Raw genomic sequence first — 27,201 nt, 5'->3', positions numbered from 1 at the left:
GTGCCATGCGTGCCTTGCCTTCATGGGGGGTACGCTAGCGTGACCGCGACCTATAGTGCCCGTTCTTTTTTTTCGCCTAAACATTTTCTTTTATTTTAAACACTTTTAATGCATAAATGTTCATAATTAGGCGCTGGCAATAATATCCATGTCATTATAAGCACGTCAGAGCTGTCATTTCCACGACAATGTTACGAGTGCCACGTTATCCTTGTTTGTAGCGTGCTTTCCTCTGGACGTTCAAACGGGGGCGAGCAGTTGTGAAGGTGATGGAAGTATTCGGCAGTAAAGCGGAAAACGTAGGGGGCGTTCTCTCACACGAGTGGTCACGTGCACGGGGAAGCGGCGGTGGCGGATCAGGCAGTCGACGTCTGCCTGTTCTCTCCAATAGACATCGTCGTCCATTGTTGATACGCGTCCCCTCGTCGATGCCGCTTCGCAAAATGGCATCCGGCACGTGTCTCCCCATTTTTCGTGGACTCGCGCTACATTTCGATACAGTGTGAATGATGCAGGTTCGGCTGACTAAGCACATGTGACTGATAAGCTAAGACACGCCCGCAGGATCGTACACGCCTATACCGGTTGCGTGTAACATTGGCTTGACGTGAGTTGTTCCGTGGTAGGTACGAGCCTGAGACTGCTGCCTTCGCATGGGTCCAGTCATGGTTGTCAAGAGTAAATATCACCAATAACTGCGTAACGAAATACACTGTCTTTCTTTGTTAACGCTAGTTCAGCTATGTGAGGATTTGCGTTGTTGGTTCATCCACTAGTCCTTCCCCTACATGGACTACATTTGGCTTGACACATGACTCGATTCTTTGAGCGGACAACTGTGCCGGATAAGAAAGCGTGCAACCTTTATTACAACAGCTGGTGAGCAAACGTTGTCCCATCCTACGTCTCTACGTCTTATCTTCTTACGTCTTATCTGAGTCGACTTCACCCCTCCCAAGCAAAAAGGACCACATGATGTGCGATGCTATCAACATATAAGCACAGAACAAAGGCAGTACGCTTGCTATGAGTGCTTTGTTGTAATATTTCGTGTTGGCAGACTAAAAGTGACCTACTGTTCAATGCATAAGGCTGATATCGGGCATTGCACAGGAAAGTTCCAACTACGAGAATGTATATTGTATAGTTCTGGGTGGCGGCTGGCCAGGAACCCCTTCTAGACGAGGCCAAGGCTCAAAGGGACACCTCTCCACTCGTCCAAGCCTGGTACGTGAAGATGATGATGATGATGATGATGATGATGATCATGATGACGACGACGATGACGACGTCGACGATGATGACTATGATGATGATGATGATGGCCATGATGACGTGCTTTAGCTGATGGCACTGGATGGTGTGACAGCGGCAGCTAAGTGCCAGATGTCAGCAGGCCATCGTTCATCGTTCTCTTTTTCAACGGTCGGCCCGCCCACAACCGCCTCTCATATATATCAGCAGCCTTCAAAGATACTTCACGCATGCTGGTCGCCTCAGGTAATTACCAATTTCAGTGACATTGCGCTATGCACTGACTCTTCATTCTTTATACCGTAGCGTTAGCTACTCGTACAACATGCTCTCCTGCTCTATCAAAATAATAAAAGCAATACAAATTTTATATCTACAAATGTATCTCAGTTTTACTGTCTAGCGCACCTTGAGGATGTCGGCAGCCAAAATACACCAAACCTAACATGTCGCAATACAGGCCAATCGAAGTAGCGTCATTTCTGGCAGATCGCTAGGTGCTTTAGGCAATCGCCCATAATATGCGCGATTTAAAATTCGACATGCGGGGCTCAGGCGTTTTAAGAAGAAAAATTAGGAAAAGGTGGTTGATGCGGGTGACAACGACGCTGGAAAAAGGTAAAAAAAAGGTTCCAAAAGGCCGCTCTTCTAGATTTAGCTGTGACTGTTCTGCGAGTTCCGCACACGCCTTGCGTGTTTCTTTTTTTACACTTCTATGGCATTATCTTGGATATTTTCTCATGGATATTTTAACATGTTAACATTACATTAAGCCTGTATGAGGTCTTCTTGCGAAGAAGTTGCAAGCACCGGCACAGCTTTGTGGTAGACAAGATCATAAAACCCGCATTTAGCAGTTGGAAACGGTATCAATATCCTATCCCTATTGGGTACTTCAACTGTTCAGTGCATACTTTTTATTGCATGATGTTGCTCGATAACTCTAAATTGTGGATCACTACAATCAGTAAAGTAGAAAGTGGCTTGTGACAGTGAAGCTTTCGCATATGGCAGCATTCCATGTAACTGGTCGCATGCTTTATAAACCACGAAACATTATGCGCGGGAATTGTTTTCGAGCTTGCTTTGCATCCACTACATCGTCTTACAGGATTGCACACAGTAACATGTGTGCCTTTTGTAATGGATAGCCGACATTAAGCCTCAAAGTTATGATAATTAAATGTTTTCAAACCAAATTACATTGCATGCTTGTACCACGCAATATTACTGCGGTATTGCACGTTGTATTATGAAGCCAGTATACAGGACACGCGTGTTTGCAAAGCTTGACAGTATTTTCACTGCATGCATTTCCAAGCAGAGCAAGCGGTTTTTTTTTGTTCCGCTCTGTTTTAAAGAAGGCGCGTAGCTGTATACGGTAAAACACATGCCACGCAAACGGCCAGAATCGAATTCTCACTCGGAAGCGGATAGTTCTATATTTTTTTCATTTGCGTTTCTTAATTTATTGGTGATGAAAAAGATCAATTTTCTATCACAACCAACGACGTGAACACTGACCCAGACAACCACAGCGGAATATATGCAGAATGAGCCCTTTTACTTTATCGCGATAATACTTGGCGGCCCCGGAGAGGTCCAAGATTCAAGTTTGGTTCCATCCTTTACATTTGTTTTCTCATTTTGTGTAGTATAGTGCTTACGGAATCCAGGGGCGTTGGGAGCGGACAGACAAATTTCACGGTAAAAAGTTAGAAGAGATTTCAACGTTGATTTAATTCATACAGGCTAGTAGTATGTATAATACAGGCTTGACGTCAACTGTGCAGTGTTTCTATGGCACTACATCGCGAGGTTTCACATCACCGCGTCATTGTACAAATAACTACCAATCAGCGTATATATATATATATATATATATATATATATAAATATATATATATATATATATATATATATATATATATATATATATATATATATATATATATATATATATATATATATATATATATATATATATATATATATATATATATATATAGTCCAGTAGATCCTCCGTGAGCGGTCACAACGTGGCTTATTTCGACGTTTCGGCCTAGAGTCTGGCCTTCATCAGGATATATATATATATATATATATATATATATATATATATATATATAGAGAGAGAGAGAGAGAGAGAGAGAGAACCGTGAACGTTATTCAAAACAACCACCAGTGGGAAAAGTTTTCCAACCTAAAATATTTGTATGTAGCATACATTAAAGCATCATTTTTAAGAACCTGATACAAGCACGGCAATGCGAATAGAGAAGTGGTTATATGATGGAAAAGAAGAGAAAAGTGAGCCCAGCAACTGTCTCCATCAGGCTGTAACACTTCAACAGTAGCTCACGAGGGATGGGGGTGAAAAGGGATAAAAATGGTAGGATTAAAGACATATATAGAGAGAAAGATGCGCTGGGACAGCGAGCGAGGACATACGATAGGAAAGGAGAGATAGCAAAGATGGAAACACGGTCACAGGAATCCGAGGACGGGGAACCACTTGCGAGAGCTCTTGTCGGCGTCAGGAGATGGCGTAGGGCAAGTCCAGTAGGTCAGAGCTACGCTGTCGTCGGAGATGGGCGTCAGGAGATGACGTAGGGCCAGCCCAGTCGGCCAGAGCTACGCTGACGTCGGAGATCGCGTCGGCATAATCGGTCAGCACGGAATCCAGCGAGCGAGTCTCCCATGCGAATAGTTGAGAACGATGTAATAAATATTTAACCAGGCGTTTCTCCGAGTGTTCTCCGGAACGTGTTAATAGGATAAAAGACAAGTGAAAATTCTCGGAAAATTCAGCGTTCACAAGACGTATTCACAGTAGTTTGTGAGTATGTACAGTTCTAATCTATGATCTAAAGCTTTCTACACTACTGGCAAATGTGGCCTATATTCGTAAAACGCAAGTCTTGCCTTAGCTGCAAAATTCCCTTCAAAATGTTCACCATGAAAAGAAAATTAGTCATGGAGCTTGACATAATAGAAATTACTGGTGTTAGAATGAAAAGAGAAGCAACCTATGAATAGGAAAAACAAATCAGCCGACAGATGAACAGAATAAATCCACGTAAACTATATTGGCATATTTTACCGATTTCTTGTAAGTGAGAGGTAATGCACTGAATGCTCACACAAAATAATAATTCTTGTAAGAAACAATAAAGAATGTGGCGTGACTGCAGTGCGTGAACTCCGCGAAGCCCACACTAAAGCTTCAACACGCATTAAACGTTTACCATACAGTGAGAAAAGTTTATCCTGCCGTCGAAAACGCTAACACTAGACCACAGAAACTTCCTGCTTTTAGGAATCTAACCGCATTTCCTTACCACATAATATAATCACCTAATATGTTCGCTCCCGCTCCCACAGTGAGAGAGCCAGGAAGCACGCTAATCTCATATCTTCTTTCATTGCCCACTTCCCACAACTTTGAAACAGCACCCGGGGTTGCCGAGTGAGCGTCGCCTGCCACCGCACTCCCCCGCCGTCGGGTAATAACATCCGAACAGACGCTGGGCAAGTAGGGGGCGCTCTCCCCTCCCGATTCAAGCTGCGTGAGGGGCCTGCCTAATAATATCCTATTGTAGCCAGTGCAAAGACCCTGCTGTGAAGGCAAGGACCCATATGAGGGAAAACGAGCGGCAAATTGTCTCCCTGAAACGCCCATCAATACTTTCCGTACTTAGGCTTATCCCATCAGCACCCCGTGCTGCAAATGTGTTGTTATGACTTATTAGCCATTATACAGATTTATAATGGTGTTCCACTCTCTCGGCTTTGTTACTGCACCTCGTTCGTGTGTATGGGCTGGCATTTGCGCGAAGATATTGCAGCAACAAAATCTGAACGAGGTAAAAGTTTTTCAAGATTTTGGCACAAATGGCTTTCGTCCTGCAATTTTCTGTTTTAGTTACGATGCTACGTCGCATACCCGCCTCCCCACCAACTTCAAATGTCCATGCGGGCTCATTGCATATCATAATTGGCTGTGGAATAGAAAGGACTGCTGGCGGATCTAGGCACACCATAAACGGCTTCGTTTAAGCAAGACATCAAATTCATGAAAGAGGCTTTCATTTTTGAGCCAGAAAGCCCTTTTCTTGAACTTCCATCAGCACTGCCTCCTTGAATGCCTAACGAACACCACAAATCTCATTTTGTACGGATCGCAAAACTTTTCGGCCCTTCTAATGCAATCTCTTTATCCTCAACAGCCAAGTAGTACCCTCTACCACATTTTGTTTCAGCCTGCTCGTCAACTTTCTGTGTTTGAAGACGCGAAAACAAAGAACCAGTTTTTTACGATGCGAGAAGATGAGATTGGTTGCGACATCATCGTACGAAAAATTATATACTTTGTTCTGAGTAACTATGCTGGGACGGATGGCATAGTTTCAAGTGACATGTGAGGAATAACTGCTGCACTTTGAGAGACCAGTGATTCCTTCTCGCTGGGTCCAAGTAACTTTAGCTACTTAAGCACGGAATTGTTCTCGAGCTTTTCAAATATTGGAAGAGAAATGAAATGTCTTTTTACATATTTGTTCACGGTTTGCATCTTGGTGGTTGAAAATAAGTGAGAATTCATGGAAGGTCCGGTAAGAGACTGCTTTCTCTGTAGAAACATTATTTGCGCTACCTCATTTTGGTGCTCTAATCTGACAGAGACTGACTTTTTTTCCATCTTTGAACGCACCATTGCAGTGAGCGTGAAGTGGCTGAGTTAAGCCGCAGACTGACGGCCTGTGTGGCTTTTATTAACGTGGAATCTCACGAGTGGCTGAGAGCCCCACTTTTCGTCACACCCAGGTTGGCAGTACAGTTGCAGTTTTTATCATCGAGGATTTAGAGACAGAGAGCGGGAGATCACACAGTTCCTGTACTATAAAGCGTGTGGTTAGCGACGTATGACGAAGGAGGAAGAATGTGAACGGGGGCCTCAACCGTGTCGAGTGATGTGACTGCGTGCGGGATACTTTGAGAGCTGCGCGAAGAATTATTTGGCGTGTGCGTAATTCGCCTCAGTGCACGAGTAGACGAAGTTTGTCAGAGAGTCGTGCTGCTAAAGAAAGGCGATTATCTTAATTTTCTTGTTTTCCCTGGCCTTGCTTTGCATGAGGTGTATTACGGTTCACTGCAATGCCGGCTAACTCGAAGCTTTAGAGCTAGAAGGTCTAAGTCTCGGAGTATTCGTTTATTGCGATGGATGACCAAAAGCTAAGAAAACGCGAACAAACAGGTGAACGATGAAAACGTTATAATCAAGTTAGCGTGAAATTTGGCTGCGACGGTTTCCCATGTAAGAAACGCCCGTCGCTTCGGTAAGTACCAGTTCCTCAAAACTCAATTGCCGTTCTTGAAGAAAGAAGTTGCCTAATGTAAATCTCATGTGAAGAAGGGGAAGTTATGCGCATCGTACGTGCGCTCTATAGCTCACGGTGACTGTGCTCAGTAAAACCGCAGCAATCGCACAGTAAACAAAACTGCTGAAATCATGGATCGCACGTTAGTTCAAAGAATGAACGCTTCTTCGAATAGGAGGAAACACAGATTTCAAAATTTCCTGTACTTGGCATTCCCACGACTGAAATATAGAGCACCTGCAGTAATCTTAGCTTTTTTTATCTCCTTCAGCCCTTGATGTGGTAGCAGGGGCGTAGGTATAAATTTTTTTCAGGGCACTTCCTTCTTGTCAGAGGAGCGGGAAGGGGTGGCGCCTCCTTGAAATGGGTCTTTTTGGCTGTGTATGCAATGATGAAGAAAATGAGGGGGACGTTAGGTGAAGGGGAGGCACTGGCCGCATGTGCCACCTCATGGCTGCGCCGTTCTTCGGTAATGGAAGCGTGAGTACTGCCACCTGGCGCACGATCAAGACGTCACTCTGACGTAATAGAAAGGAGCACGCACGCCTTACGCGGACGTGAAAAAGGCGAGAGCAGTTCCTGAGAGCAGCTATCACGTGACCGAAGGGGGCGTTTGAATCTGTGTACGCCTTTCATCGTATTTGTTCTGACGTCTATATCACCCACCCTTCGCAAGGTTCTTGGAAGGTTAACTTTTTACTTTCTTCTTTTTTATATAGTCTCCTCTTCTACAGATGAGAGCCCGCCTACCTGTCGTTTGTGTGCATTGTGCGCTGCTGTGTTGACCGAAGAACAACGCGCGAGCAAATAGCCGCCGGTGCTTCAATAGGAATGATTATTGACAACTATTTCCAGAATTTATGGTAGTTTGCCTGATTTTACTCTTACATAAAAAAACAATGATTTGTGATAAGCGGTCGAAGCGTATATTGTCTTTTCCAAAGCTATGAAAACTAATGAATGACCTTTTTGTGTTTCTGTGCGTTTGAATGTATTCTACGTGTACTTCAAATAAATAGTCCTCGAAGTATAGATCTCGTGGGTTCTCTTTTATGAGTCTGCAGGAATAAACTCAATTTAACTTTTTTCAACATATACACGTGTGCGCGCATATGTATGTCTAGTTGTGTTTGTGCACGTGCGTGCATCTGTGTGTGTGTGTGTGTGTGTGCACGCACGCACGCACTCACCGATCTCGACCCGTTAGACTATGATTGAAAAAATTTTGCATGCTGTATGATTCTTATAACGTGTATTGTCGATGTTACTTCGGATATTGAATGTTTCTCGCTTTTTATTGATATGTCATTTTTAAGGACCTGCAGAACAATTTGGGCTTCAGGAACGCGTGAACGATGCTTGACATGTCTTCCAGAGAAATTTGATTGAGTAGTATTAGTTCAATAGCATCGCAACAGCTAAGCGCATAAACAATTCTTATAATACCCATGCCATTAGTTTAGAATGCCTGGTCAATCCAGACAGGCCTGCCTTTAAATACTCTCTTGAACTGATGAGCGTTTCGTTAGCTAACGTCGGGAGAACACTCATGGGCTTATCCACATGATTTCCACAATATAATAAAGCATACAGGCAACACCTACAGAAATCAGGAAAGAGACAGGTGCAATACCGGCGTAATACAACCATGCTGCCGGCGCGTGATGCATGCGTCATAAACTGTGTCGGTCGCGCGAGCTTCATACCCAACCTACACTGGGCTGCTCTGACCTGCCGGAGTGGATGTGCATCCAGTGGTATAGAGATAGCATGGTATCAAATAAGGCGGCTCTTGTGTTTCCGAGGGAACGAAGAGTGGAATGGACCGAGACGGCAGCGGGACTAACCTCGGTATGTGTAAGCTCAACTGAAGATGCAAATTCCTTCGAGCAGATTTCATTACCTCATCTACGCTTGAGCGCTGATGGTGTCCCTACACGTCTAGCACGTATCGGAACGCTCAGACTTGAATACGTGTCACGACGTCATCTTACACTTAAAGGCTTTATAGCGGCGAGGGCACCCAGTGATACTTCATGCTGCCTTCCAGACCACACATTCCCATACCGGTGCTGCTGTCCCGTCCCGTAATGTGTATATACACACACATATGAGTAAGGTAAAAACACAGTATACTATAGTAATGGGCGACTTTAATGCAAAGGTAGGGAAGAAGCAGGCTGGAGACCAGGCAGTAGGAGATTATGGCATCAGCACTAGAAACGCCAGAGGAGAGCTACTAGTAGCAATCGCAGAACGTAATAATTTGCGGATTTTGAATACCTTCTACCAAAAACGAGAAAACCGCAAGTGGACATGGAGGAGCCCGAATGGCAAAAATAAGAACGAAATATACTTTATAATGACTGCACACCCAGGAATCGGGCAGGATGTGGAAGTGGTTGACAAGGTACGATGCAGTGACCATAGAATGGTACGGTCTCGAATTCGCCTAGACTTGAAGAAGGAACGACCGAAACTGATACGCAAGAAGCCAATCAATGAGCTAGCACTAAGAGCGAAAGTACAGGAATTCAGAGTGTCGCTGCAGAACAGGTATTCGGCTCTTAGTGAGGAAACCAACCTCAGCGTAGATACAATGAATGATAATCTAACGAGTATCATTACGGAGTGTGCAGTGGAAGTTGGAGGCAGGATAGTTAGACAGGACACTGGCAAGCTTTCCCAGAAAACGAAGAACCTAATTAAGTAGCGTCAAAGCATGAAAGTGTCAAGTACAACACACAAAATAGAACTGGCAGAACTTTCGAAGTTGATTAATAGGCGTAAAGTATGCGATGTAAGAAGGTATAACATGGAGAGAATTGAACACGCTCTGAAAAACGGAGGAAGCGTCAAAGCAGTGAAGAGGAAACTTGGAATAGGCAGAAGTCGGATGTATGAACTAAGGGACAACGAAGGCAAAATAACTACCAATATGGATACGATAGTTAAAATAGCGGAGGAGTTTTACAGAGATCTGTACAGTAGCCGAGACAACCACGACCTTAATACTATAAGAACTAGCAGTAACCCAGATGACACCCCACCAGTAATGATAGAGGAAGTCAGAAAAGCTTTGGAGAGCATGCAAAGAGGCAAAGCTGCTGGTGAGGATCAGGTAACATCAGATCTGCTGAAAGATGGAGGACAGATTGTGTTAGAAAAACTAGCCACCCTGTTTACGAGGTGTCTCCTGACGGGAAGGGTACCAGAGTCTTGGAAGAACGCTAACATCATCTTAATATATAAGAAAGGAGATGACAAGGACTTGAAGAATTAGAGGCCTATCAGCTTGCTCTCTGTAGTATACAAGCTATTTACAAAGGAAATTGCTAACAGAGTAAAGAAAACATTAGAATTCAATCAACCAAAGGAACAAGCGGGATTTCGAACAGGCTACTCAACAATTGACCACATTCATACTATCAATCAGGTAATAGAGAAATGCTCAGAGTATAACCAACCACTATACATAGCCTTCATAGATTACGAGAAGGCGTTTGATTCAGTAGAAATATCAGCCGTCATGCAGACACTGCGGAATCAGGGCGTAGGTGAAGTATATATAAACATTCTGGAAGAAATCTACAGGGGATCAACTGCTACCATAGTGCTTCATAAAGAAAGCAACAGAATACCAATCAAGAAGGGTGTAAGGCAGGGGGACACAATCTCCCCAATGCTATTTACCGCGTGCTTACAGGAGGTTTTCAGAAGCCTAGAATGGGAACAGTTAGGGATAAGAGTTAATGGAGAATACCTTAGTAACCTGTGCTTCGCCGATGACATTGCATTGCTGAGTAACTCAGGGGACGAATTGCAACTCGTGATTACGGAGTTACACAGGGAGAGCAGAAAGGTGGGTCTTAAAATTAATCTGCAGAAAACGAAAGTAATGTACAACAACCTCGGAAAGGAACAGCGCTTCGAGATAGGTAATAGTGCACTTGAAGTTGTAAAAGACTATGTCTACTTAGGGCAGGTAATAGCCGCAGAGCCTAACTACGAGATTGAAGTAACTAGAAGAATAAGAATGGGGTGGAGCACATTCGGCAAGCACTCTCAAATTATGGCAGGTAGATTGCCATTATCCCTTAAGAGGAAGGTATATAACAGCTGTATCTTGCCGGTACTTAGCTACGGAGCAGAAACCTGGAGGCTCACAAAGAGGGTTACGCCTAAATTGAGGACGACGCAGCGAGCAATGGAAAGAAAAATGGTAGGTGTAACCTTAAGAGACAAGAAGAGAGCAGAGTGGATTAGGGGACAAACGGGGGTTAAGGATATCATAGTTGAAATAAAGAAGAGGAAATGGACATGGGCCGGGCATGTAGCGCGTAGACAGGATAACTGCTGGTCATTAAGGGTAACTAACTGGATTCCCAGAGAAGGGAAGCGGGTTAGGGGGAGACAGAAGGTTAGGTGGGCAGACGAGATTAAGAAGTTTGCGGGTATAAATTGGCAGCAGCAAGCACAGGACCGGGTTAACTGGCGGAGCATGGGAGAGGCATTTGTCCTGCAGTGGACGTAGTCAGGCTGATGATGATGATGATGACACACACACACATATATGTATATATATATATATATATATATATATATATATATATATATATATATATATATATAGTCTAGTAGATCCTCCGTGAGCGGTCACAACGTGGTTTATTTCGACGTTTCGGCCTAGAGTCTGGCCTTCATCAGGAATAAAAGATATATATATATATATATATATATATATATATATATATATATATATATATATATATATATATATGGGACCATGAGCGTCAGCTGTCGACTTGTGATGGGCTGCGACAGTGAAAGGTCAGCGGGCAGCGTGTTTAAAAACTCTGCTCGATTGGCCTCGAGGATATTACCGTGGCGCCACCTACGTGATGACGTCACTCATAGGATACTGGGTTGTAATGTCTGCTAGAACACTGCATTCCCTTCCCTTTTGCTGTGGACACCGTGCGTGCTTCCCTTTGTTTTGAAACTCAGTGCTTAAAGAAGTGGTAACACCTGTTAGTACGGGCAAGCAGACTACGAATCAGCGTCCCCGGTGGCACTCTCATGTCTAACTTACAACTGGTGCTGCCATTGGGGACGATGCAAGTGGTGTCACGAAAGCAAAGCTGCCGTATTTCACAACCGTGCACTAAGCCGCAGGGCGAGCGCACGCATCCTATCCGTGACGTCAAAACGATCGCAGCGCTGGCCTCTCTAGTGGAGGCCCTCGCAACCAATACTCGGCGACAACTTTTCTTAGCATTGGAGCGAAGACTACAGAGCAAAGTCGCGGGCACTCTACCACTAGTGAATGTAGTTCAACCACAGCGCCCGTATTTTCGCCGTGAATCATAGAAGTCACCCCTTTATTTTCTACGTGATGCTATTTGAGACAGGACGCAGCTCCCACCATAAAATAGCATAAAATAGCCGAATTTCATTTAATTTAATTTTTAATGAAATAGAAAATAAACGAAGGAGTTTTTGTCACAGTTACTTGGAGACGGCTACCCCTTTCCACGTAATTGGTACAAATAAAAATATGAAAAAAATAACATATATACATATATACAGTCCTACATGGGTGAGCGCAAACGTTCTTCTATATGGGCAGAACAAACAAGTAGACCACACGCCCACTTTTAACTTTTGTCCGCTCAGTATTCGTCACAAATATTCCTTTCTTCGAAGAAATGTTGCAGCACCTTCATTGATTTGCCGTTTGTTTTGGATGGCCATGGACCTAGTATTTTATTCAACCCGAATGGTCGCTCAGGATCTAACCTATGCCGTTCTTGTTCTAGTCGCCTTCGGTGTGTGTCGTGTTTTGGACAATCAAGAAAGAGGTGCAGATATCCTCGTCGTTCTGGCCGCATGAACATGCTGACGATGTTGCACGATGAATACAAAGTAGGAAGTGCTTTGTGTAAGCAGTTCCTTGTCGTAGGCGATGAATGAGTGTGTCGATACGTCTTAGGAGGTCACGGTCTAATTGGTATTCAAAATTAGGATTACCAGAATATAGGATTGATTCCTTTGTTTTGTCTGTGAACCAGGTAGACAGGCATAATTCATGTTTTGTTGTTCTTGATTGATTGATTGATTGATTGATTGATTGATATGTGGGGTTTAACGTCCCAAAACCCCCATATGATTATGAGAGACGCCGTAGTGGAGGGCTCCGGAAATTTAGACCACCTGGGGTTTTTTAACGTGCACCCAAATCTGAGCACACGGGCCTACAACATTTCCGCCTCCATCGGAAATGCAGCCTCAGCAGCCGGGATTCGAACCCGCGCCCTGCGGGTCAGCAGCCGAGTACCTTAGCCACTAGACCACCGCGGCGGGGCTTTTTTGTTGTTCTTAAAATTTTATTTACATCATATTGAGATACCTGATTGAGGCACGTTTGCGTAGAATTATGAGCGGTTGTCGCCAGCGCATCCGCCATTTTATTTCCCTTCATTCCGCAGTGAATGGGAACCCACAGAAATGCAACTCGATGATTCGACTTCGTAGCTTCTGAGAGCTGTTTTAGTATAGCGTATACTATGCGCACATCCATGTATATATGTTACTCCATGGTGGAAAGTGCCACTGCATGGTGGGTGGCCAGCATAGCTACCGAATGAACATGCTTTTCTAGGGAAAAAGTACCCGCCTTTCCACAATGATCAGTCCTGTAAAAGGGGTCGCACCGAAGCAAATAGAAACTTTCTGACTAAAGAGAGGGATTACACGAAATTCTTTGTTGTAACGTCATTGACTGAAACTAAGGTTCAGGACATATCACCATTCCCGATTGCAAAAGCAATCAAAGAATGCATTCGAAGCAATTACAGTGCAAAAAATGAATTCAGGAGATCTCCTCATAGAAGTGAAAAACAAAGAACAAAGTGACAAAATTAGACACCTTGGAAAAGTCGGACAACATGAAGTCCGTGTAACAGCTCACCGATCTCTCAATTACACGCGAGGTGTAATATCGGACAATGAACTGCTCAAGTGCACTGACGCAAAAATTGAGGATGATTTAGTGGATCAAGATGTACTTGCCGCACGAGCAATGATCATTCGTAGAGATAAGAAGGAAACCCACACAAGGAATGTAATACTAACATTCGCAAGCACGACGCTTCCTTCTGCAGTTAAGGTAGCGTACCTTTACCTACGTGTGAGGCCCTACATACCTAATCCTCGCAGGTGCTTCCGGTGCCACAGGTTTGGGCACGGGTCTCATTCATGTCGTGGTAGTCCAACCTGCATGAAATGCGGCCAGAATGAACATGAAGATGGCGAGTGCACCAACCCTTTAAACTGTGTGAACTGCAAGGGGCCCCATGCAGCGTACTCACGCTCCTGCCCAGAATGGCAAAACGAAAAAGACATACTTTCACCGAAAACCAAAGAAAACATACCGTATCCAGAAGCGCGCAAGCTAGGGGTTCTTGCCCAAAAGGGAACTTACGCTAAGGCGGGGCGAAGGGGGAAGACACCGCCGATGGTCTCTGTAGGCACACAGGTTGAACTCCAGGACCTACTGGCCATGGTCCGCCCCCAGGCAAGAGAGAAAAAAAGGCACCAAGTGCCTTTTTTCTGGGAGGCCCCAAAGCCTCGACCAGTGTAGCTGTCAGCCAACCTAATGTCGAGGCAAAAGAGGTCTCAACAACGGTGCCGAGTAGCCAGCCAGGCTAGCATCCTCGCCGGGCATCAACACTGTTGAACACTCTGGTGGTGCTGAGTCCACGGACGTGAGTCCATCGGACACTGAAAGCCTGACAGACCCTGCTCCAACTAGCTGGGTGATCAGGCAGCCCATCGTTCCTCCCTGCCAAGGAGGGAAAGGGAGGCGAAACAATTTTTCGGCCCCACAAAAAAAGAAGTGACGAAGCGCACGGATAGTGTCGCTTTTTAGCTTATGCACAAGTAACTCAAAATACTAAGTTTTATACACATCATTTCACGTAATGGCATACATCATCCATTGGAACTGCAGAGGCATGACACGAAACTTAAGCGACAACAAGGACATATTTACAAGCTTTTCTCCTGTAGCGTTATGCTTGCAGGAAACGAATCTGGGACCAAAAAACACCAAAATACTAAAAGGTTACACTGTTATACGTCACGACCACTCGCAAAGCAATCGGCTGTCAGGCGGCGTCGCCATTGTTGTCCGAAGTGATATTGCGGTAAGAGAAGTTATAGTTAACAGTTTCATTGAAATGGCTGCAGTCACCATTTTATTACATAAAACTATCACTATTTGTTCCATATACATTCTGCCTCATACACATTTTACTCTAAAAGATCTAGAATTGATTGCAGAACAGCTACCTAAACCTTTTTTAATAGCAGGAGATTTCAATACGCACAACATACTATGGGGTAGTGTAAAGACAGACAGTAGAGGGCAGGTAATTGAAGATTTTATTCTTACTAACAATGTGTGTCTTTTAAACACTGGATCAACAACATACTGCTCCTCAGGCACAGAGAACATGAGTTGCTTGGGTTTGGCACTGTGCTCTAGCTCACTGTTTGGTGATATTACATGGGAAACAATAAGCAATCCTTACGGTAGTGACCATCTACTGTCGATTGTAAAACTAACATCACCACTTCCGACCATACGCTCTCGACCACAGAGTTAGAAGCTTCACAAAGCTAACTGGCCTTTGTTTAGACAGAGAGCTAATCTACAGGATGAGTTCTCTGAACACCTAACAGTAGATGAAATAAATGACAAGTTCACCAATTGCATACTGTCTGCGGCAGAGCAAGCTATTCCCCAGTCATCAGGACTAGTGGGAAGAAAGCTAAAACCATGGGGGACCAGTCAGTGTGCAAAAGCCAAAAAACTACAAAAAGCATGGTGCAACTTCCATAGGTACCCACATTTGACAACCTCCTCGCGTTCAAATAAGCTAAATGAAAAGCGCGATATATTCGTAGAGATGCAGAAAAATCATCCTGGCAGAAGTAGATATCTACAATCAATAGCACAAGCACATCCAAGAAAATGTGGAACCAGGTTAGGAGATTCAGCGGCGACTACTCCTCATACGCAATACCCATACTTACTGACCCAGGCACACAGACATCTCTAGAGGAGCGGGCTAACATTTTAGGCGAATACTTTTACACTATATCCAGTTCCGCTAATTACACGCCATCCTTCCTGGCATACAAACAGACAACCTAAAAACAAAAACTACCAGTAACCGGTGGCCTATATGAGCCGTACAATGCTCCCTTGACACTCCAAGAGTTAAGCACAGTGCTTTCGGCAGGAAAAAAAGACAGCAGTCGGGCCAGACAGAATTCATTACACAATGCTCGTGCACCTGTCTCAAGTTGCCGTGCAAGCATTATTAAAGTTCTTTAACGTGATTTGGAAAACTGTCAAAATGCCCACAAAATAGAAAATGGCAACCATAGTGCCATTTTTAAAGACTGGAAAACCACCCACTTCACCGGGTAGCTATAGGCCCATAGCACTTACAAGCTGTATGGCAAAATTATATGAAAGCATAATAAACATAAGACTAACGTACATCCTTGAAATAGACAACCTACTAGATGATCATCAGTGTGGGTATAAGAAAGGCCATTCAACGATCGATCATCTTGTTGGTCTCAAGCACACAGTACGTGAGGCCTTCTTACATAGGCAACACTGCCAAGCAGTGTTTTTTTGCCTGCAGAAGGCCTACGACACTACGTGGAGGTATGGTATACTGAGAGACCTAGCGAATCTCGGAATACGCGGAAGAATGCTCAACTGCCTCTCTGACTTTCTATCAAACCGAAACTTTCAGGTACGGTTGGGCTCCACACTATCGCGTGTTTTTGTCCAAGAGAATGGTGTGCCGCAGGGTTGCGTGTTAAGCATTACACTTCTCGTAGTCAAAATGAATTCAGGTAATGAAGTAATACCACCCTCCATCATGCACTCATTATACGTTGACGATCTTCAGATAGCATGCCAAGCCTCAAGCATATCCACATGTGAAAGGCAGCTGCAGCTAACCATCAACGAACTGACCAAATGGGCAGATCAAAACGGCTTTAACTTTTCTACCCAGAAAAGCGTTACCCTACTTTTCTCACAAAAGCACGGCTTGTATCCGGACCCTGTTCTTAAAATCAACAACACTGTACTGCCACTCAAGTCAGAACACCAGTTCCTAGGCCTAGCCTCTGACAGGAAACTAAACTTCATTTCTCATGATTGATTGATTGATATGTGGGGTTTAACGTCCCAAAACCACCATATGATTATGAGAGATGCCGTAGTGGAGGGCTCCGGAAATTTCGACCACCTGGGGTTCTTTAACGTGCACCCAAATATGAGCACACGGGCCTACACCATTTCCGCCTCCATCGCAAATGCAGCCGCCGCAGCCGGGATTCGAACCCGCGACCTGCGGGTCAGCAGCTGAGTACCTTAGCCACTAGACCACCGCGGCGGGGAAACTTCATTTCTCACATGAATTGCACACAAAAAAAGAAAGCAATCAAAGCGCTCAACATCCTGAAAATACTATCGTGGAAACACTGGGGTGCCGATCGAGTCTGCCTTTTACGCATATACAGCTCGATCGTGTGCAGCATACTTGACTACGGCAGCGTTATTTACGGTTCAGCCAGAAAATCTTACCTCAAACGTTTTGACCCAATACATCATCATGGACTGCGAGCGACTGGAGCGTATACAACCTCACCTGTCCAGAGCTTATATGCTGAGAGCAACGAACCGTGCCTAGAATAAAGAAGAGCGCTACTTACTATATCCTATGTTTTAAGAACCAGATCGAAACCAAGCCACATAATTCACACTATTGTCTCTCACATCGGTACCAGAATACAATACAACAGACCGCACACGATAAGGCCACTTCTCCTGCGCTTTGAAGAAATATGTCTAGACTACAAAGTACCGAATCAGACACTAAGCGTTGTCCAAATGCCGGAAAGACTGGCTCCATGGTTGGACTTTTCGCACTACACGGACTTTGCCTTAACTCATCTCAGAAAGAAGGAAACTCCACGGGAACAAATTATCCAGGATTTTTTAGCCGTACAAGAAAAATATAACACACACTCTGAATACTACACTGACGGATCAAAAACACAAGAATATACAGGAAGTGCTGTCATATCAACACACTCAGAAACATGTATAAGACTGCCACCATTCGTATCTATCTTCAAATCAGAAGTATATGCTCTTTTGATTGCTCTCGAAGAAATTTTATCAAGAAATCACAAAAAAGCTGTCACATACACTGACTAACTTAGCGCATTAAAAGCCCCACATTTGAGGTCGGAAAACTAACCAATTCTCGGGGAAATTTTACAGAAGCTAGAAAGAGATGAAAAAAATGGCAAGACAATTGGGCTTGCATATGTGCCGAGCCATGTTGGTATCCCAGGAAACGAAAAGACAGACAGGGTAGCAACAAGGGCAGGTCATCAAAGCATAGCAGAAATAAGGGCACCATTCAGAGACTATTTCAACAGTTGTTGGACAGCCTTTAGGGCAAAATGGCAAGAAGAGTGGCAGGCTCAAGTGCATAACAAGCTTCAAATTGTCAATCCTATTCAACAAGAATAGAAGTCTTGCAATCACCAAAAGCGCTTCATCGAAGTAACAATAAGCCGCCTGCGGATAGGCCATACTCACCTCACCCACAACTTTTTATTGCGCGGAGAAGATCAGCCAGAATGCGAACATCGCAAAGAACCTCTGACTATCAATCATATATATATTTAATTAACGTGCCCAGTCATTGAAAAAAGTAGACAAGTTTACTTTAAACAATTTTACAGAACACAAACACCTCTGCGCCCAATCTTAATACTATCAGAAAATGCACTCATCCCCATACAGAATGTTTTAGGTTTCTAGAGGCCGCAGGTCTTCTAAACAAACTGTAAACAGAAATCTGTTTTTCACCTCACTTTTTAACCCTTTATCAAAATCAACCAGTGTCTGGCGCATCATAGCCATTGTTGCTTTTGCGCCATAAAATCCAATGTAACTAACTATTTATGCTCTAATTTATTATAGTTGAGGAAGCCAGCTACGTTTTGGAGGTAAAGAGGGTACTGGCACAGTCGACAGGACAGGCAGCCGAGGAATGGTGGGGATAAACAGAGTGTGGGTGCATTGTGAATGAAGGTTCGGGTCACATAAACCAAAATCAAAATAGACGAAAGCGATATTGCTTCCTTATAGTGGCAAGTTAGGCGAGTTGAAAAAAAAGTGAAAAGAGATATTTCGGAATGGGGGTGTGAAGACACGTGACAGGATGCTGAGCTTCTGCATTTTTATGCCCTGATGCGATGGGCGTTGTCATGCTACCCACAACTTTACACAGAGCAAATTTCACAGCCGGCCGGGTGAAAGAAAGATGAAGGCACGTGTTGTTTAAGGAGGAATACGGAGGTACCCAAGTATCACACTGCTTGAATATCATTACTATACTGTTTTTGTGGAAGTGCTACGCAGTTCCGTTGCGACTGGTAAACGTAAAGTCAGCACCAAAATTTGAAAGACCTTCATACTCAAGAAATGGCTGAATGGATCCACTGCTTCAACAGGCCACGCTCAACTTTGATCCCCCGTTTGCTCTAAAACACGCAAACAACATCTAAAATGCAGTGTAACAAAATTTATTAACGATTTACTAGAAAAGCTAACGTTAATTTGTAACATTAGCTTTATTCGTAACGTTAAACTAACATTTATTTGTCAAGTAATGGTCCTTAAACTTTTTATCCCGACTTTACAACATGCCAGTCGATAAGCGAGGGAGCATATAAGCTGTCACTTTACTTGGTGATTCTTTCCACTAATTTTTCCTGATTTTCGCATTAGCTTTGTTGCTGCCTTCTGTGTGCTGTCTGCTGCGCACAAACCTCATATCAGGGACAATAACATAGACAAGAGTGACTTCAGGAGAACATCAAGCATCAGCCTGAGAATCCCACGTTTCTCTTGAATGTGCATTTCCTGCATACGTAAAATTAATTTCTCATATTTGATTGCTCATGCATTGTTTTCTCGAAGAAATGCATCTTTAAGATTCTCGCTCAAGCAGCAGCCCTGTGTCCCCTTGGGTGCAAATCTGAAAGCGCGGAACAATTGTTCAAGAACATATTTGTCAGATAAATTGTTGGACAATTAGTTGATAAAAAATGGAGTGTTCTACCTTGTTTTCAGCTTTGATAGGGAGCTCGGGCTCTGTAAAACGTCTTTTTCAAGTTCAGGTATCTTCGCTATACATTTTCAGTGTGTTTTTTGTGAAAATGAAAAGCTCTTTAGCTGTCCGATTGTACCTAACTAGATTTGCGGACGAACTCAGAGCACAGGTCAGGGAACTTTGCGGACATTGCTTATAAGGGAACGTCCCCCGTGTGAGTATATGAGGGTTTCGTTCGGAGGAAAGTGAGCGATGAGAGATAGAGCAGTGCCGAGTAGGGTCGGATTGTTTCAAAATTGGAGCAAATTGGTCTGCTTCGAAATTGCTAGAGACCCGCAGACAAATCAGGGAGGAGCTGCCATACGCTGCTGAAGCAGCACGAATTCTGAAGCGTAACTCATAGGGGTAATAGGGTTTCTCTGGTTACGACCTCTAAAAGATTTTCAGCTGGTAGGAGTCGGAAACTGCCCCCTTGAGCTTTCATATTTGACATGCTGCCCTACAGAATAAAAAGTGATTAGGGTAACCAAATTTTACGCGTATATTACGTGTAATGTATGAGTTTTTATTGCCTGTAGTCGTGAAGTCAAAGCATTAAGAAAAACTTACGAAGTGAGTTGAACTGTAGGCGACTCTTGAAGGCATGAGCCCACTTCGTGAGCTTTCCCGGTGAGTGTAAACACACAGTCACGGTGAAATGTAAGCTGAAACAAACAAATAAACAAAGAACCTTCGTGGGTGTCACAACCTTTGAAGACATGTTAAGTATACATATCTCACCTGTGCACTTGGTATTACTTGAAGTAGTCATCTGTGTTTTATAGTGCGACATCGCCACATACGTGCAACCATGTTCAATGGCTGGCATACATTTTTTTTATGCTTCGTCCGAAAAGACAGCCTGGTGTAGACACTAAGTCTTTGTATATCACTTATATAAAGCTTTGAAGGCTAGATAACTTGTGCCAAAGTGGTCAGTGGGCCCACAGATATCGAGTACAAGATATCAATGGCTAACATAATCTGAAATAGTGCCGCAACCATGGAGAGTGGCACACTAGCCATGCCTCCTCTTATCTCCAAAGTTTTACTACGCCACGGCACAGAGTGCAAAACGTCCTTTTGCCTCACCGGCCGCACTTCAGATCAAGAAGGTCCCACCTTCCCCCTCTGAGAAAAAAGTTTGTCCAGCACTCCTGACGTACAACAAATTTAATATGACTTTTCTAGTGTATGCTTTGCAAACTGCTACGTCCCGAAGTCATGATGGCTGCCATGATCCTCACTAATGATTGATTGATTGATATGTGAGGTTCAACGTCCCAAAATCACCATGTGATTTTGAGAGATGCCGTAGTGAATGGCTTCGGATATTTTGACCACCTGGAGTTTTTTACCGTGCACCCAAATCTGAGCCCACGGGCCTACAGCATTTCTGCCTCCATCAGATCCTCACTTGTGTTCCCAGCACGGTCGTCAATGCAGTGCCTCACTCGTGGCCTGCGTTGCTATCTTCTGTGCTCACGTTGTGGCGAGTATGTTTTACTGGTCAAACCACACTGCTCGCGATTCTTTTGGCACTCTCTGAAACTGAAAGTGCTATAGCACATACACTTCTCTAAACGATGAACCACCATGTGCGAGATGTCTCCAGACGCGGTAACCAGACCATCAGCTCCCGTGGGAGGCAAGCGTGTCTCCACAGCCTTGTCTCCAGAACCCCAGTAATCAGTCCAGGGCTGCCAGCCTACTAGCTAGGCCCTGTACCATTCGGCAGCGTCAGAGTTGAGCTGTGACACTCTAACCTGGCACCACATACACACTTTGTCATCTATTTGTTTTAGGTCACATCGATGCGAGCATGCTGGCATCCAAGCACCCTAATTTTCGTGGGACAACGCCGCACTGTTTCTCGCTCTTCAGTAGCAGCCTGCTGAGACGGTGCGCTTATCTACAGCGAAACCTGATGAGCCGGCAATCTATTCGCATTATTTCTATTGAATCGACGTGCCGATTTCGGTGCAGAGCTCTCAATTACTAATAGAAGTGTTTGGCCATGACATTATTGAGAATTTACCGCGTCACTGCACTGAGCCTAGACGGTGCGGTATTAGCGTAAAAAAGAGAAAGAAAATGAAAAAAATGTATAGCAACTAAAAACCTAAAGAATGTGTACGATTGCGCTAGTTTGAACATAGTGATGACGTCAGCATCAAGAAAGTACTCGACACAAGCGTTGTCCGCTGACGGAAAATATAATGAAAAAAAAAACTTGACATATATGAACAAAAATGAACGCACTGACCAAATCTTACCTACCCGAATCAAGCATCTAATGACGTATGATATCGTTGTGTTGAAATAGAGCTTTTTCCCTTCAACTATAGAAGCCTGGAGTATGCTTCCCAGAAGTTTTCGTTCTGCACCACTTCAAGAATTTTTCAAAGCCTGTTCGTTATTGTTGATTTGTTACTGTTTTCGTTTTTTTCTTTTTCTACTTCTAAAAAAAGCTTTATTCAGGTTGCAGTATGTAAAAACAAATAAATAAATAAAGATAAGTAGTTCTTGGCCGTGTTTTAGGAAGCGGATGTTTGCCATCGACACGTTCAGTTTATGTTGACTCAAAAAACAAGTAGCATCAGTCAAAAGGCAAGCTAGCATCGTAGTGTGTGGTTAGGGAGCTCGACGGTGATTATCTGTTATGGCACGATCACCGAAGTGCTCCCACAAAAGCAGTGGCTCGTCTCATAAAACAGAGCTCATTCAGACAGGCTGTTTTCTTCTTCCCAACTCCGTTCTATGTCGTGTTTGGCAACTCCCTCTGCAGTATGGGGCCCACACCGATCAATATATAGATATAGAGACATAGGTCGAATAGAATAGAATATAGATATAGAGACAATCTTCATATAAATATATAGACAAGATTATAAACGAATATTGTCAGACGCGTCTCGCAATCTCTCGCGCGTTGTATGATTTGCCAATCTTGCTGGGAACAGCGAAGCATGGGCGGAAGCCGTAAGGATATGGTGCCTGCTTGAAGAATGGCAGCGAAAAAGTCAGCGGCTACCTAAAACAACGTGAAAACCTTGTGATGCTTGTGGAAGAACCAATTTTATCGCCACGCGAAGACAAATAGAGTGCCCAGACAAAGATCTGAGAGATGTGTGTTGCGGGGCAAACAAGCGCGGTGCAAACTTTAGCCTCTTCGCGATGGGCTTTGGGGTACAGGGAGCATGGAATTGTTAAACTCGAGAATCAGGCATAGGCTTCGTGGATGCATCTTTGCGGTTGCTGTCGGGTATTTTTTCTTGAACAAATGCTGCGTATTTGTTGCTTTATCAAGTATGAAAACAACGTGCACGATAATAAATGACTTCGAGCCATTCAGTGTCTATATATGTAGCAGCTTCATTTTGAAGTGTGAAGGATGGAAACAGACATTGATTTATTATAAAGCTACTCGCCCGGTGAGTACGATGGCCTTATCGTTTGTTTTTAACCTTGTTTCTCCCACACGTTCTCGTTCGGAAAGAGATCTCTTTGTTTTTTTTTTCTGAACCGTATGCCTGATCCCAACAATACGCTGAAAATGAATTCCGGCTATCTATACTACTTTTCCTCTGTGGCATCTGGGTTCTCACTTCTATACAGCACTTACATTGCAAAATTATGTTTAAGAGAAGCGAAATAAAGCGCTTTTCGGTTCTGCTGGAGGAGCGTAGGTCTTTTACAGTAGACTAGATGACTGCCACGCGGAGAAGAAGCCACGTTGGAAGACGTATTGGAAGTCGCACAAAAAGGCAATCTATTGTCTGGTTTTTTGTTCTTGTACGGTGGGCAACATCTTAGATTCTTATTTTAAAACGCACTCTAAAAAACGCACAACGTGTTAAGATGTCACCTTAGCGCCATGTTTCAATCTTCCGTGGCCGTCACGCTAGTAGTTTTGTTTGGCGTTATTTCACCATAAAGAAGGATGTCGATGCTGCTGCTGAGGAAACAACTCACCGGACTTCCCTTCCCCCTTGTGTTGCAGGAGTGTCAAATTTTCAAGAGATGAAAAAAGTACTATTTTTATTGTTCGTTTATTCAATGATTTCAGGCCCGTTTGTGATGGAGAAAGGCTGTCTTAAAAACGAAATGAAACTCCGTGAGGCTCCGTGTTATTGGTGAGGCTCCGTACGTGTTATGGGAGGTTTTTTTTTCTTGAAAATCGGTGAGTGTTTATCGGAGTTAAAATTTCCGGCAGAAATGTGGCCTTTTTCGGAGTTTCTTTTCCGTAAATCTCCAACTCTGTGCAATTCGGTGTGTTGAATTATTCTCGAATCCCGAAAATCCTAGATCAATTCAAATCTACGGACTGTAATATTAAACACACGAGGCACACCTCATTGTTCCTATAGCGTTTAAATGAACAAAATCGTATACAGACAATCGAAATACCTGCACACAGAACACCTTTGATTTTGAGTTCTCAACCTCAGCTTAAAACTTGTTGTAAACCACGCAAGCATACTTGGCGATATTTATGTCAGTCATCGAAGCGCACTACTTTCTATTGACCACTCTGAGCTTTGAAAACGCCCTTTCAACGTCAGCACTAGAAACAGGAAGCGCCAGGAGACGCAGCGCACTGCGAGAAAGCACTGGTATGTCGGCAAAGTGAAGTCTCTAGAACGACAGGGGTGTCACTTCATAGCAGTGATAGTTCGGAAAATCTATTAGGAGCTGACTCAAGTCATCAGTGTCAAGAAGCACTAATTGAAAAAAACAGGCCCGTATATGGTTCGAACGCGCATGGAAACTGACGCCTTACATTTGGGTTCACAACTTGAACACAGTACCACAACAATTCTTTGGTTAATCGCACAGGTTTCTTTCATATGTATGTCTCCACTTTTCGGTGACAACAGCGTACCATATGTTAAAGTCTACGGCAGTCAGCGCCCGATGATATACGTTCCGGGCGCAGGCGCTGGAAGAGCCAAACTCCGTTTCAACAACGGCACCGTTTGCTGCGCGGGATCGCCTTCTTACATTTCACGACATCTGTAATCACTACCGCCTCGGCAGTTGAACCTTACCACCGCTAATGTAGAAATCCCTGCGAAGGCGCGAGGTACTGTGACGACAGCTGCAGACTCGCACCTTTCCCTCCCCCTACATTCTTTACCTCATGTACCCTTTTCTTTACCCGTCCTCGTCTTGTAAATACTGATCCGCACAGAAAGCAAATTCTAATCATATCATGTGGGGGGGGGGGGGCGCTAAGCACCCCCCTCCACCGTTCCTGCGAAAAGTAGTTAGTAAAGAGCAGAGGGAAGCTGCCCTGCGCAGCTTGAAACCCGACGTACAAGAGGCCTTCCTGGGTTGTACAAGAGGATTGCGGAGGACTGCTGAGTGTAGCAACTTCTCCTCATCTCTGTCCCATTCCCCTTTCCTTTACAAAGGAAAAATAAAGCTTTTACCTACCTACCTACCTACCTACCTACCTACCTACCTACCTACCTACCTACCTACCTACCTACCTACCTACCTACCTACCTACCTACCTACCTACCTGTGGCAGTTGTTTAACGTTAATTTCCATCAAAGTCCAACAAACTAGTGTCACATCTGATGCGAAGACTTCGATTGGATCCCGCCATTGACTGATAAGTGCGTACAAAGGAACGCCCACTGTGGGATAAACTTAGTGTACCAGGATACTCTCTGCCTCAAGTTGAATGAAATCATGGCACACGCAATGGTCTTCAGAAACGTCATCTTAACTAGCAAGGCGTGCACAACTTCAGGCGATGAATAAAAGACTCCTAAGGTTCTCACACTCCGTCCTTTGGGCTTTGTCGCTTCTCAAGAGGAAATGACATGTAAGTAATCCCAAATATCTTCTAGAGCTTCATTAGAAGGGAACCACCTCGACAGGCATGTGGTTTGCAGTGACCTGATGGTCATACCCATGGCCAAACACAAAAATACAAACTTACGGCACTGCTTCCGCGACGATTTCAACATAGCAAAAAATGTACAACAAAATTGTGAACTGCATTCAACAAGCTTACGCTGATTCCACCTTCCAGCGCGTAGTTGTGTAGGTGGCGCGGATCTTTGAAGTGAGGCGCTTTGAGTTCGGCTTTGGGGAGTTGCAAGGGCTTGTGAACCTTATGCATGCAGAAAGCTGAGCGAGAGCACAATACAGATACGTCGAAAGTATTTACAACCTTCGGAAGGGTGGTTTGTGCAAACATGCTAATTGATTTTGCGTTACACTGCTGTGCTATTTGCAAGTCTAGCATGAACGTTCCCCGTCCAGGAAATTCCTCATTGTGGAATACTGCAAGCACTGTAACTTCGTGGTCAGACGTCCACAAAGTTCTGGTGAGTCTTTGATGGCGACGAAAATGGGCTCGTTTTTAATTAAAGACCTTATTGTCACATGGTCTTTTTCACTCACATCATGTAGGTATTTACAGTATAGTTGGCATCATATGGGCCACCGGACACTTTTTTCGAAAGTGGTTGCCGAGCGGTCCATACCTGGTGCAGTGAAATCCCAGCATGACTGAGTACACCGCAAATCTGATGCGTGATGTCATATCTTCTCTCTTTGAGCGGGTCTGAGCGAAGAATTCTTCCAGCGAACGTTGCTGTGGTGAGTTGTCTGTGAAATCGGAATAACAAGACGATGTGAAGAAATCAGACTCCAGTAAGACAAGTCTGTGAAAACCCTGACACAAAAGCAAGCGTACACGACGGAACTTCGTGAAACTCTACCCAGCATGCTGCATTGGCTCCTACACAGCCGTTAATTGAAAGCACCAACACCTCAACAAGATCTCACTATTCCTGACGCAAGATTTGTCTTGATGCGTCACAAAAATGCGTCAAGGAAGGACGTGAAGGTTTCAATGAGCAGTGTTTCCACGCTGGACCATCACTGCGTTGGCTCTCTGAATCTTCTCTCTCGCGCATGCGTGCGACAGAAAAGTCCATTCGATGTTGTGTAGGCGCTCTAGCACCGCTGTCACCTGGCGCGCCTTAAGATCGCTAAGAGGCCGTATCAAGTGACCATCACGCTATTCTCATGTGCCTACCCTCATTGACATGTTGACGCATCTCCCTTCGTGCGCGACATTTCCGTTTAAAAATGTGCGATAGGTGCACTCTCTGATATAATGTCGACGTGCGGTGAACTTTAATGCTGTCAAACCAGAAGTTGTATAACTGAACTCGTAGAAGTTGCCTTTTCGACAAAGAACGGAACAAGATCATATTGACCCTCGAAATGGAAGTTTATCGACTAATATTAAATCGTTAAAATTTCACCGGCTATTGTT

Source organism: Rhipicephalus microplus, chromosome 7 (genome assembly GCF_043290135.1).
Source record: "Rhipicephalus microplus isolate Deutch F79 chromosome 7, USDA_Rmic, whole genome shotgun sequence".
Classification (NCBI taxonomy): Eukaryota; Metazoa; Arthropoda; class Arachnida; order Ixodida; family Ixodidae; genus Rhipicephalus; species Rhipicephalus microplus.
This window is presented reverse-complemented; position numbering follows the sequence as displayed.